This window comes from Macrosteles quadrilineatus, unplaced genomic scaffold (assembly GCF_028750875.1).
Source record: "Macrosteles quadrilineatus isolate MER2022 unplaced genomic scaffold, UCM_ALF_1.0 Scaffold_2__2_contigs__length_208266976, whole genome shotgun sequence".
Lineage (NCBI taxonomy): Eukaryota > Metazoa > Arthropoda > Insecta > Hemiptera > Cicadellidae > Macrosteles > Macrosteles quadrilineatus.
This window is the reverse complement of record NW_026542595.1, coordinates 189,197,498-189,211,992: the sequence shown is the minus strand read 5'-3', so window position 1 is coordinate 189,211,992 and position 14,495 is coordinate 189,197,498. Positions and strand designations below refer to the sequence as shown.

At 36.5% G+C, this 14,495-nt stretch overlaps 1 long non-coding RNA gene across 1 annotated transcript in view; it reads right to left on the bottom strand.

The window, feature by feature from the left end:
• Positions 1-14,495, bottom strand: part of LOC128987527 (uncharacterized) — a 97,492-nt gene that overhangs the window by 65,917 nt on the left and 17,080 nt on the right. Inside the window, exon 2 of the long non-coding RNA XR_008490246.1 lies at positions 6,366-6,397. This is a non-coding gene — a long non-coding RNA (uncharacterized LOC128987527). The remainder of the gene's footprint in view (positions 1-6,365; positions 6,398-14,495) is intronic.

The window sequence follows — 14,495 nt, the reverse complement described above, 5'->3', positions numbered from 1 at the left end:
TTAATAAAGCATCAGTACATAACACATTAGCTACCAACTATACTCTTTTCTCAGATACAGGGAATGTGGCGGTTGGTAAGGAACGTGTACACATTTTTTTAATGGCTTGACACAAACAAAATCCTAGAACCACAACATATCCAAACGTCCAATTTCCAGCGAGAACCAACGCCGACAGTTGAAGCGTCAAGAGCCGCGGCGCTTTGGTGCGTTTTGACTAATGTGGCATGTTGACGCACGTGCGGCCAGGTACACCCTGCCATTCGGCACGGCGCATGGCACAGCGCACAATGCCATTACCGCCGTTTCAACAGACAAGGAATCCTGAATGGTATTAGTGACGGAGTATTAATTGTATGGACAATACCCCATGATTGTGGCCGTTAGTTAGCCTCTGTCCCGGGCGTTCGTGGACCATTAGGAAGCCGAATGGAAAATGTACGGAACGGATGCGTTTTAGAGATGTTTTAAAGTCTGTGTGTGGGTTTCACAGGTTAGTAGACAAATTAGAATTAACTTTTTTGAGTTCGTAATAGCATTGTTCATTCGCTCAGCAAGGCCCGTTAGATAAAGAAATGGTTAAACTAGAAAAAACTTAGTCTCTGAAGTAAACTAATTACACTTCAGTATAAATAAATTACTGTAGTCGCATTTCCTATTAACTATTATACGGCTGACCATACAAACAAGGTCATTTGGCTTGAGAAGGTGGCCAGCGTGCTAAAATACCAAATATATAAAGTAATTATTTGCTTCTAGTTTTATATAGTGTTTTATTATGTTACATGCACAATTGTGTATTTACAGTGACTCACATAAGTAAATCGTTTAAAAATGTTACGAAACCTAACCAATAATTTACCATTCCTATCCGACCAATGTGTCATTCACGATTTTGAAAACCTCTTAAAACTATTTCTAATATAGTTCACTTATATGTAAAATAGGGTTAAGTTTCTGCTACACTATGTTTACGTGTAGAAGACAAGATCGATATATATCTTTAGTTATGTATTCCGACAAAAGAATATTCCAAGCCATTCACTGTCCTAGGGCAGAAAGCCTCTATTAGAGCACAAAGGACAGCAGAAGTGCTGCGAGAGCTGCTTCAGTGCTGTAGAGTAAGCAAGTACCCTCAGGGAGTCGGCGGGAGTTTCCCCCTCCCGTTCCCTCCAAAACCACCCCCCGTAATCAGATTACCGGCTAGTTTTGGCGGGAGATCTCTGATAAAGCTTGTTATGCTGGTCCGACACCTCCGATGAAATAGCTATTAAATTACGCACGTTGGTGTGCAGGCTACTAATTATAATTGTACTTAAATAGCATGTGAGTGTGGAAAATATGATCGTAAGTTAACAATGGAAAATGTTAAAAATGTAAAATATGTCTTAAGTACCATAGGTAAATTGTGTAAATAATTATAGCATTAGGGCATTGGAAAATATACTTATTGTATATTAACATAGAATGAGGTAAACGTGAGCAAATATTGCAGAAGCCGAGACTACACAGTACACATAGGCCTAATACCCCTATAGATTTATCACCCTTATATGTTCAACTTATTATAAATCAATTGTGAGCTGTTTTTTTTCTGACATCGTCTTGTTTTTAATGTTTTAATATCCACTATTTAATCGTTGTATTTTACAAACCTAAAAATGTTAGACCAAAACAAATTATTGTTTGTTCTATGGCATGATAACCAATGAGTACAGGTCACAACGTAAAATTTATACTAAAAGAATATAAAGTCATCAATCTTAAAATAGGCTTATAACTTTACATTATAAGAAACAGATATAGGAAAGCTTGAAGCCAAACAGGTTCAAAGTCAAAAGTAAAATTCAACCAATACGACAATGCGTTACTAAAAAAACTAAAAAAGATTAATTTAGTAGTTGGTAGCTCGTTATTGCTGGTAAATCTCTTAAAGGAAAATATTAGTTCACAGTTCATTTAACAATCTATATTTTAGATATATCGAGTAGCCAATATATCAAACCTTTACATATAAACTTAACAAATATCAAACCGCAATCAAATGAAAACCTCACGGCGAAACAAAAAGTTTCCAACAGATGGAGACAAATCACACCCGGTCAACTGCCGACCCCTCGCAATATGACCATCTTTTTCGAATAACCCGCGCGCCTAGGGATGGGCTTATCCCGTCAAAACACGATACAATCCCTCGTATCTTGACAGATCTGCCTCGTCATAGACGTCCAAGGGGGCGTAATCCCGACGACCCACGACCATGACTGGTGGGCGATCATAGAGTCATTAGGGAAACTTGGAAGCGAGGTATCGGTAACTCATAGGAGTCGTGTTGATGGATATTACACAGTTGGCCCACTATATTTGTGTATCGTAGAGAACATAATAATTATTGAGCAATGTTTGTAAAATAAAGTTGCCATGGTTACATGACTCTTTCTTCAACTGGATTTTATGTTTCCATGGATACTATACATTTGTAATCTTAGAACATTGTTACTGTCATACAACTTATAAACAAAACAGAATCATTCTATTCAATTTTGTCAAATTAAAAATTGAACTAATTTTAGCCTTTTAAATAATTGTTTTCTGACTTAAAGTGAACTATTCAGAAACTTCTAAAGAGTTACGACAATAGTGGTTTTAAGTCACTATTGATAGTAGTATTTGAGGAAGAATTCAGTTTTGTATAAAATCGTTGACTATTTATGGAGATAGACATCCTATTCCCGTAAGCTGCAGCCTGTTGTCGATTTGAGCCATCGACACAGCACAATGATGTCAATTAATGGATTCCGTAAAATACGCTAAAATTCTATTCAAACTTAACTGAATCCTTATTGCAAACTATAGCATCTTTTGAGTCATAGTAACAATAAAAGTATCAACATTTTGGAGAACTTTTTTCAGGATATGAACATTTTTGTGCACTCAATGAGTGGCTCACAACCGATGTTTTTATTGAAATAAAAAATGGCTACAGCTGGTCCTTATGGATATCTACTCCGATTCCCAAAAGGCAAACTGTTCCTACAGATTGGTACTACATACAAAAAATACTTCTCTCGACTATCTTTTCCAACGATTCCACATTTCATTACAACAATCAATAAAACTATCGAATTGCGATATCATATTGCACAACGCCGTGGGTGGAAGAGTCAGAGGCAAATGTCAAAAAGGGAGGAGTGGGAAGTGAAAGCGGAGGAAATGGGAGGACGGAGACATCGTGACCGGACCATCCCCCGGGCCCAGGAGGGGGCGAAGACCCGAGGACGGGGATAAGTCACCCGAGAGGTCGTGGTCAGAACGTAGGTCGAAGTCGTAGGAGGGCCGGAGACAATGGCTAATGTGTAAATGGTCCACAGCTGGAGTTTGCCATCCTAATTTATAAAGTGTTTTAATTTATATGTGTGAAATAAACTGCATGTCAGCATAATCCTTATAAATTTCCTAATCATCCGTCTGACTCGAATCGTAAGGCAGTGGTAAAGTGTATGTCTTGTTCTCGATCTTTCATACTCTTTCTTTGAGTTCTACCCCCGGGCTTTCTATGTTTCCATGATAATCCTATGGGAATTATTTAATTGATTAGTTTCCGTGAAATCAAGAAAGTAACATTGTTTATATTAACAATGTTCATCAGCTTTTTACCACACACTCGATGTTTGACGCAAATCAGATATTTGTAAAACTATGTCGATTTGTTCACACGACAAGGATTTGATTGTTTTATAGTGACGCGATATATTATATTAGCAGATATTTAATCTCTATTATAATTTGGTACAGTAATACTATTTTTGGAAGCATTTTTGACGAACGGCAATTTTTTATAATTTTTGGCTCACACTCCTTTGTGAAGCACGGATAACGAATGGGTATATGTTCAATATTATAAATTGTATACTTGATACTTTAAGAACGTTATTGTAATTGGGATAGTATTAAGTAAAAAGCTGTGATATTAAACTTAGATTGTACCTACATAGACCTACTATATAGGATGCTGAAATACATGACTACGTTCAAAACACGCGTGAATAAGAATAATATTTTTTATTAATGGATTTACCTAACACATATTCTAAATAAAATAAACTAAATTTTATGCTTACAAACTTGATACAAATTGGATCTTTCCTTATATCTTGACCCACTAATATTGTTGTACATGCATTTGTTAAGCTTAATATAAGTAAGGTCATAGTTTCGTGTCATAAACAAAATGAAGCTCTAGAGCTCGGAAAAGAGCGGAAACATACTTTCCAAACAGCCCATGTTTATTATACACAGCATGACAAAACCTGAACAAATGTTTACAATACAATGAGAGAGATTGCAGTGATAGAAAATCACAACAAAGTTTTATAATGCATAGTTAACAGTTTAATAAAACAATTAAATATATTCAGTGCTCTTTAATGATGAAAAAATTGTAGCCAATTAATAATAAACTATTTATTTGCGTAATCATCTTAAGTTTTCTCTCGTTTGTGAAAATGTCCCGATCAAAACTCAAGTAGTCCCTACGTATTCTGCAACGAGTGTAATTTGATTTAAATGGTTGTTAGTTACCATGACTATGTATTCGTACGACAGTACTATAACCTAACTATATTTATAAAAATATACAACATTACTGTTATTTGAAAATCAAGATGATACAGATGTATTTCATTTAAGCATAAAATAAAGTAAAACTTTGTTTTCAATGTGTAATTACAAATCTAAAAATATTTGACGGCAAAACTCTTGGATTACTGTACAGTTTTTAGTACATTCCAGGAAAAATCCCAAGTTAAGCGCATTTAATGTTCTCAAATAAATGTTCAAACTCTGACTATATCTCTTTGCCTTCATTACTGTTCTATAACCAAGGTGATGTAGGCTTTTTAAGTGTAATTGAGCGGGCTAACTAAGTCTCTATATGTATGGTAATACAGGCCCGGGATGCGCCTAGGGCAGTGCGCCCGCTGGGCACCACCCTAGCAGCTTTTTGATATCAGATAGGTCTTTGTCGATATCAAATAGACGTCTGCTGCGTGCGTGATATTGCATGTGCAGTTGCATAGCTTAAAGTGGGGTTTTGCAGCAATACACATCGAAAATAAAATACAAATATTTTCCATCATTAACTTAACACGTAGTGTACAGATTCCCTTCAAACACATGGTAAAGACGCAGAATAGTATGTATTATGGAGAAAATTGGAATTTTAATATAAAGTATTGTAGAAAACATTAGTTATAGTATCAAAGTTTCAAAGTAGAGCAGGCCTATAAAGAGAATCTCATTCTACACCCAGTAGCAACGGTCCTCCCACAGAGCCAATACTAAAAAGCACCACGTAAATTTACAACATTCCGGAACTTCGTACGAATAGAAGAAGAGAAGTTTGTATAGTTAAACTCGTTTAAATCTATGGTTTAGCTCAATCAAACTTACAGAAGGGTGAATTAATTGACGAAAGTCTAAAATCAAACTCAACAAATTTATATTTTGTGATCTTGTTTACGTTGCTATTTTGGGGACCAATTGCTTACCTCCAAAGGTTTCACCTCGAAGCTTTGGTAGTCTTTAAGTTTGTCCGAAAAAAAATATACATAATAAACAACATACACACAATTAAGACGGGTGAATTTTAGATTAGATAAAAGTTATAAAATACCACTAGGGATATTTTAAAAGTCATGAGGTGTTTAAAGGACTTTTCTATTCCTTATAGCCTACATTCAACAAAAATTCAACTAAACAGTTAGCATTTTCAAATTTAATTGATTATAAATTTTGTAAATTTTTTAAGTTTAGCAGGAATTTCCTGAATAAGCTACGTATATCAAAACAGTTTTAGATTTCACAGTCTGTAAACCTATCTATAGGCCAATCTTCAGACTATAGACTATTTTTAAATTTAAATCTCAATAAATACAGTCCATTCTTTGTACATCTAGCCTGACTAGGGAAAACATCTGGAAACTCTTGATTTTCTTGAATCGAGTATTCCAAACATCATAGACTGCACAGCCAGACTAAAGACTATAGTCTATAGACCATCACCACCCTACAAGTATGGCCGTAGGGGCCTCTTGCTCCAACAATCAAATTTGATTTGCTCGGCCGCGGGGCCCGGCCCACTGTGCCAATTATGTGGCGGGGCCCGGGGCCCTTCGGACGCGGGTGGGAAAATTGCCCCATCGTCTAAAGTGCTCTCCATTTTTTTCTTTGTAATAAAAGATGAAGTACAGACGTCAAAAATAGCCTTTTAAAACTAGACTCGATGCTTAAAGGGCATTTTGTAGCTATTATTGAGTATTTTGATAAATTAAAGAATGATTTTGAATTTATTTCGTTTTACTTACATTATGAGTATTTAGTCAGGCATAAACTCCTCCTGTAAAACAAACAATAAAATTAATATAACCAAAAACACCAGTGTTATTTATAATACGTAAGATAACAACTTATATAATAAAGAATAGTTTACTTTAATCTATTTGTCATGTCAAAATGAGTAGCTGCACCCATTTAAGTTGTAAATTTGAGTATCTTTTAAAATTATTTGCTCTTTATTTTGTTAAAAAATGTTAAAATATATGTTTAGATTATAGAGTGGTACACAAATAAATACAATTTTGAATAAGATACGAGTTCTCAAACGATATTTACGTGCATACGATTATCAAAACCTATATAAAGTCAAAGACAAGTATTGCAATTGCTTTGTGTTGTCATGATAAAATACATTTAGAAAAATCATAGCGTTTGAAAATTAATTTTGTAACTCAACACGCTTAACTGTATTTTTGTGACATTCCTTTGAATCAAGTTGTATCAAAATCATTAATTTTTTACATTTTAATATCTAAAGAATGTTTTATATGTTATATTATGTTGTTACAAATTATTATTGATTTTCGCAGGTATTTGTATACAGAGACCTTGGCATAGAGAGCTAAAAGAACTCCGGATAGAACGAGAGGGTGAGATGGAATCAATACAGGAGGGAGGAAGAGGGAGAGATACGCGCTCTGCATGTTAACTGGTGTCTGGCGACCATGGTGTTGTGATTGGAACACGTGACAGTGTCGTCAACAATTAAACAGCTGAGAGATTGGCTCTGATACAGCGGAGTTGTTGACACTTTGTGGATGTTAACTGGTGTCTGGCGACCATGGTGTTGTGATTGGTACACGTGACAGTGTCGTCAACAATTAAACAGCTGAGAGATTGGCTCTGATACAGCGGAGTTGTTGACACTTTGTGGATGTTAACTGGTGTCTGGCGACCATGGTGTTGTGATTGGTACACGTGACAGTGTCGTCAACAATTAAACAGCTGAGAGATTGGCTCTGATACAGCGGAGTTGTTGACACTTTGTGGATGTTAACTGGTGTCTGCCGACCATGGTGTTGTGATTGGTACACGTGACAGTGTCGTCAACAATTAAACAGCTGAGAGATTGGCTCTGATACAGCGGAGTTGTTGACACTTTGTGGATGTTAACTGGTGTCTGCCGACCAGGGTGTTGTGATTGGAACACGTGATAGTGTCGTCAACAATTAAACAGCTGGGAGATTGGCTCTGATATAGCGGAGTTGTTGACACTTTGTGGATGTTAACTGGTGTCAGCCGCATGGTGTTGTGATTGAAACACGTGACAGTGTCGTCAACAATTAAACAGCTGGGAGATTGGCTCTGATACAGCGGAGTTGTTGACACTTTGTGGACGTTAACTGGTGTCTGACGACCATGGTGTTGTGATTGGAACACGTGACAGTGTCGTCAACAATTAAACAGCTGAGAGATTGGCTCTGATATAGCGGAGTTGTTGACACTTTGTGGACGTTAACTGGTGTCAGCCGACCATGGTGTTGTGATTGGAACACGTGACAGTGTCGTCAACAATTAAACAGCTGAGAGATTGGCTCTGATATAGCGGAGTTCTTGACACTTTGTGGATGTTAACTGGTGTCTGCCGACCATGGTGTTGTGATTGGAACACGTGACAGTGTCGTCAACAATTAAACAGCTGAGAGATTGGCTCTGATATAGCGGAGTTGTTGACACTTTGTGGACGTTAACTGGTGTCTGCCGACCATGGTGTTGTGATTGAAACACGTGATAGTGTCGTCAACAATTAAACAGCTGAGAGATTGGCTCTGATATAGCGGAGTTGTTGACACTTTGTGGATGTTAACTGGTGTCTGCCGACTATGGTGTTGTGATTGGAACACGTGACAGTGTCGTCAACAATTAAACAGCTGAGAGATTGGCTCTGATACAGTGGAGTTGTTGACACTTTGTGGATGTTAACTGGTGTCTGCCGACCATGGTGTTTCCTTTCCTTTCTAATATTCAATTCATAAAGGTGTTTGTCTTTTTAATTTCTAGTAGATGTAGGTAATAGCATCGAACAAATGTTAAATACTTTGTATATTGCCTAACAATGGTTTACAAGAACTCTTCCCCCGATCACAGATCAACAGTCTATCCGGGGGAATAATTCCATGTAATATATTGTTCTATTACTGTACCATTTAATTTTTGGAATAAAAGTATTTTGATTTGATTTGATTTGATGGTGTTGTGATTGGAACACGTGACAGTGTCGTCAACAATTAAACAGCTGAGAGATTGGCTCTGATATAGCGGAGTTGTTGACACTTTGTGGATGTTAACTGGTGTCTGCCGACCATGGTGTTGTGATTGGAACACGTGACAGTGTCGTCAACAATTAAACAGCTGAGGGATTGGCTCTGATACAGCGGAGTTGTTGACACTTTGTAGATGTTAACTGGTGTCTGCCGACCATGGTGTTGTGATTGGTACACGTGACAGTGTCGTCAACAATTAAACAGCTGAGGGATTGGCTCTGATACAGCGGAGTTGTTGACACTTTGTGGATGTTAACTGGTGTCTGCCGACCATGGTGTTGTGATTGGTTCACGTGACAGTGTCGTCAACAATTAAACAGCTGGGAGATTGGCTCTGATACAGCGGAGTTGTTGACACTTTGTGGATGTTAACTGGTGTCTGCCGACCATGGTGTTGTGATTGGTACACGAGACAGTGTCGTCAACAATTAAACAGCTGAGAGATTGGCTCTGATATGGCGGAGGTGTTGACACTTTGTGGATGTTAACTGGTGTCAAAACAATGCAGTGTTGATAACCAACAGTCACATAATTATTTTAATATTGATTGGACGGATGATAAAACCACAAAACGTTGCATTTTGAGAATGAATGTTAGGGTATTTTAAAGAATAATTTGTAAAAAATATCATTGAAATAAAGTCTTTGGGAGCACTTTTAGCTACTATACCAAATTAGCACTTACATCTACTGTGTTCAATTTGTTTATGCCTCAACTTAATTACACAATAACCAACTAGCACTCACCAACTAACTTGTTTAGTTAGTGGCGTACCCCCCAATCTGAGCTGTCGAGTCGATTTGCGTGCGAGGGGCCTTGAATCGGAAACAAGTGACCCTTAAACTCCCCCCCCTGGGGTCATTCCGCTCCTATCCGCAGGGTAAACCCACTCAAAAAATTTCGCTTCGTTAACAATTTTGAGACCGTTTGACAGCTGTCAGAGCCATGTTGGGGTGTAGGGGCCGACATCACCCCGACATTCCTTGTGTCGCTTAAGCGGTTTAAAAAGTGAAAAAGAAATATCGGTCGAAACCAACACCGTTCAAAACACTAAAATATGACGTGTCAAAATAAGTGAGAAGTTTTTGAAAGGCGGGGTCGTTTTCCATGCTGTATGCATCTCAGGGGACCGAGGTTGGTTAAAAGCAGTGAAACTCAATGTTTCAATGTTCAACTGTTGGATTTTGATAAGTATACAAGGGAATGTTTATGTTCAGTGATCAACGTTTGTTTACCATTAAACACCTAAACCGTTTAGTATTGTTGATGTAACTTGTCTTCTAGCTTTTGGATTAAATAGCACTACAATTATCATTCGATTCTGTTGTTTGCTAATTCAAACTCTAAACCTAGTAAGATTAGGGTTTTTAGGCTATGCTATGTGTTTTGATGGAGGTCAGTGGTCTAAATTAAATCAACATATCAGCAATTTATGGCGGACATGTTTCGTTGCAATGCAACATAATCAAAGCTTGCATCACGTTAAAACATCAAAATGTAACATTAAAAAGTAATTTAAATCTCTTTACGTTATGTCTTAAGTTTAAATGTATTTTGTGTAATTCACTTTATATTGTTAATTTTTGGTGTTTTTACTTGTTGCAAGCTCTAATTATGTTGCGCGACGAAACGTAGCAGCTATAAATTATTGAAATGTTTAATTAATTTGGACTACTGACAATCCATAACGCAAAAGTAAAATAAAAGCTTATTTAATTAGCAAGCGTTATACATGACATTACAGTATTCAAACTTTTACAGTTACTGCAATCACTTTTATAATGGTAAGCGATCTAATAATCGTAGTGAAGTAGTTTCAGGCCATAAACAGAACGAGAAGTTTTTTAATCCAATACTGTATTCATCTTGATATTTCATATGGGTTTATGTGGAAGTAGAACCTTATAAGCATTAAAAAAATAACTAAAATTGTTTTTGCAAATATTTTAATGCAGAAAACAAACACTTCGTACCGTTCTTCGTTTTTGACACAATTGTAAATATTCCACAAATGTATGAAAACGTACAAATAAAATAATTAAACAACTTCAATGTACATCAGCGTACCCGGAACTACAACCCCAACTGCAATAAACAATCAAGATGACTTACAATGTTTGGCAACTTTAATTACAAAGAGCCCGAGGCAGACACAAAGAGATTTACACAAGGCGATCCCATTCGGGTGGCGATAAAATGATATTTTCAATTAAGTCTCTTCACATATTACCTGTATAATTGCCCATTCTGATCGGCAGTCGGCTCACGCACGGCTACTGGAATACGTAATTGAGCAGTATAAATTACCGAGTGCAACAAATCTCGAAATTAATTTCCCAAAACAAAACCGCATCCTTGATCGATTCGCCGCTCGCGGGAGTTCGTAGCGAGGAGAATCGGCGATTATGGTGGCCTTGAAATTCCGAATTAACGGAGCAACGCCTCGGGTCGCCCACGGTTCAACTTCATAGTTTAGTGATGTACCTCAAGTGATGAATTTGTGTGGAAAACTCGTGAAAAATTAATTTTTCCTACAGTCACCCGACAAAGTTTGCTTCCTTGTACTGTTTATAGTACATAAAGCTGCGAATTGCTGCATATTTATACTTTGTCGTATGGTTTATACTTTGTCGTACGTTTTATACTTTGGCGCACATCAGGATCCCAACGACTCAACACAAAACAGCGTGGTTCAATTATGCACGTAATCCGTGTACGTTTGGAAATAGGTTGGCAACACAGATAATAATACTATGAGCAGCTGATTGACTATTATAACTACGATTTAACCTGTCATTTCGTGTTTATAGTTTCGGTATTTCTGAACTTTCTGGACTTTTCTTTTAAACGTTTTTAAAACATTACTACGATCTTAATAAACAAGAAAATACCTTTAAAGCATTTTTTTAGGCGCGGAAACCACTCCAAATTACAAAAACATACGGAACTATATTCTCAAGTCGCGGAGCACATTTCTTGCCGAGGAAAAATAGCGGAGTGATACGGACATGGTACTAATTTCTCTAGGGCACCTATTTGTGTTGCCAGCTGAACCTAAAACATGATGTATAGTATTTGAAAGACTAATTATTTATATGCTTTATAGTGACTGTAGGAAAAATATAATGTGTAACACGAGTGCAAAAGGCCTTTGCTGCACTCGAGATCATTCCGAGTGCAGCAATTCGGAATGTGCAGTACTCGCCTGCGGCTCGTGCGTAAACATTGCTCTCGTGTGCAGCAAAGTGCCACTTTGCCCACTAGTTACACAAATAACTATTGCCAATCCAAAGACACATCTCCCGAAGACCTTTGCTGTGCAAGACAGAGAAAACTGCATTGCAAACGTATACAAGGAAACAAATTAACATTTCGACACACAATAAAATGTTTTAAATGTAAAAAAAGGGGTACCAACACTAAAATGTACCAATAAAACCATGAAAACGTAAATACCAGTATCTTTCGTTGTTGGAATTTAAAAATTGAAGAACTTTGCGTGTATCAGTTTATAAGGGTCTGGTAATACTGATTTACAGTTGTGTAGCTAAAATTATTTTTTATTCTCCAAACCCATTTATAATGCCTTAGCAGTGCTCTATCAAGTAAAAAGGTTTCTGTCAATTTTCTTCTTAGATGTCTAACAAAACTTAATGGTGGACTAACTAACACAAACACAAATTATCATCATCCTTAGTTTCTTTAAGGACAGTTTATAAACCATCGGAATATTTCAAAGGTTTATGAACATAAATCGAAATTACAGTACCTAGTTTAAGTTCAAGTAGTTATGACAATACACACAACCCATAGAAGAATTATTTAACACAATTCACATACGATTCATTTTCTTAAGTTTACAAATAAATTGAAAATTATGCAGTGTTTTTTACTGTTAAACAGCGTTGAATGTAGTCGTCGAGTCAATAAAGCAGACCAAATGATGTCAATATAAGTGGTCTGTCTGACATAAAGTCTAATATATACAAACAGCGTTCTCGTCCGTCTGCATGTTAGGGGAGACTACCCCAGTGCGGCTGGACATTTCGGAATGCGTCTCCGGACGCGAGACAGGTGTCATTTTCAAACTTTTATTTTTATTTTGTTTTTACAATTGGAAATAGAAATACGCTAGAAATAATAGTTCAACGTTGCCAAGTTGCTAACTTTGTGAGCTATTTACTGTAGCTTGTTTGGTAAATACAGTATTACCATTGAAACAAACAACAACGACAGTTTAGGATGGACATCCCAGCTTTGCACCAGCTGTAGCCAAAGCTTATGTTGTATAAGAAACTTAATTAAAATTGATTTATCAAACTCTCTTCTTAAAAAACAACTTTTCTCATCTTTACTTGTTAATCAACAGTAAATTTATGAGGCACAACCATTTTTGTTTTACCTACCCTATTTACAAAAAACCTTTCTTTGAAAATCACTGAACATTGGCCTATCACTCCTATTTCACTTTATTTGGTACCAAATAGTTGAAATGTGATGTTTGTAGTTATTTTAAATATTTCCGGTAGTAGTTTGAAGTGTATAATTTTTAACAAGTTTAGTTTGTAATAATTTTATCAACGCAAATCCTTGTATCTTTGTACATGTAGCCTAATAAAATATTTAAATGGATTTGAAAATTGCTGGAAAATTAGCAAAGCAAAAGCTGGAAGATTATTAGCACTACTATACTCCAATTGTATGCTCGCTACGGGGGAGCGAGCTGGTCTAGTGGTTAGAGCGCGGGACTCCATGGGTTCCCGTTATTATTTTATATATTTTTGAGATATTTTTATGAAACTTGGTACAAACTTTAATTCTCCAGGTATAAACATTCTCCGAAAATATCTTTGATCAGGCTCATTGAGTTTCAAAATGCCGACCATTTAAAATTTTGTTTTAATGGCCGGTTTTCATTGAATTTTACTTAGGAGAAGGTTTATACCTGTAGACTTAAAGTTTATACCAAGTTTCATAAAAATATCTCCAAGGGTTTTTGAGTAATTAATTATTTTCAAAAAAATACAAAATGGTGGATTACGTTAAAACTAAGCCGAAATCGAAAAAAAGTTATTCTACATTTTCGACTTATTTTTGCATGTAGAATAATCTGAATCTCCATAGCCCGCTCCCCTTTACTGAAACACCCTGTATATAGTACTGTATATATTTTGAAACAACGATTACGTGTATCACAAACCTTTTTCTTTCAAGAGGTCTTACGTCGGCCAACGGAACCCCGCGTGCAATAATTTCCACCGACACGCCAGCCAGCCATAAAGACAGTCCATTAAGGCTAAGGTCCGATATACCAAGGGTCGATAAGGTGGCGTGAGCGGCGAACTGTCTGACCTATAAATGTGATACAATCGCCATAGTCCAATTAGCGAATTTTGTACGGGAATGTGTTTTACATGTCCGGCCAATATGATTTACACGAATGCCTCAGGTTTCTAGGGTAATGCACGCCTAATAAACTTTAATAAGTGCCATAAAAGTGGCAATTTTCGTTTGATTTATATTGCCATAGTTGAATATGTGATTATTTAAGACATGCGTTAGTTTTTTTTAGTTTAAATTGATTACCTTTTTGTAAATGGCCTTCATGATTTTGGATTTTAGTAAGACATTGGGGTGTCAAATAAAAATACGTAATATACGATCAAATCAATTTTTTCATTATTGGTACTAATATTAAGTTTACGAAGGTTTACTTGAAGGTGTTGAGTCTAAAACTGATGTTTCATCGAAAAATAACTGATCTCGTTAAACCCCCATTCTTTTGCTCAGTAAAACAATGTCTGAAAAGTTTCCAATCCATATAAGGCCAGTTT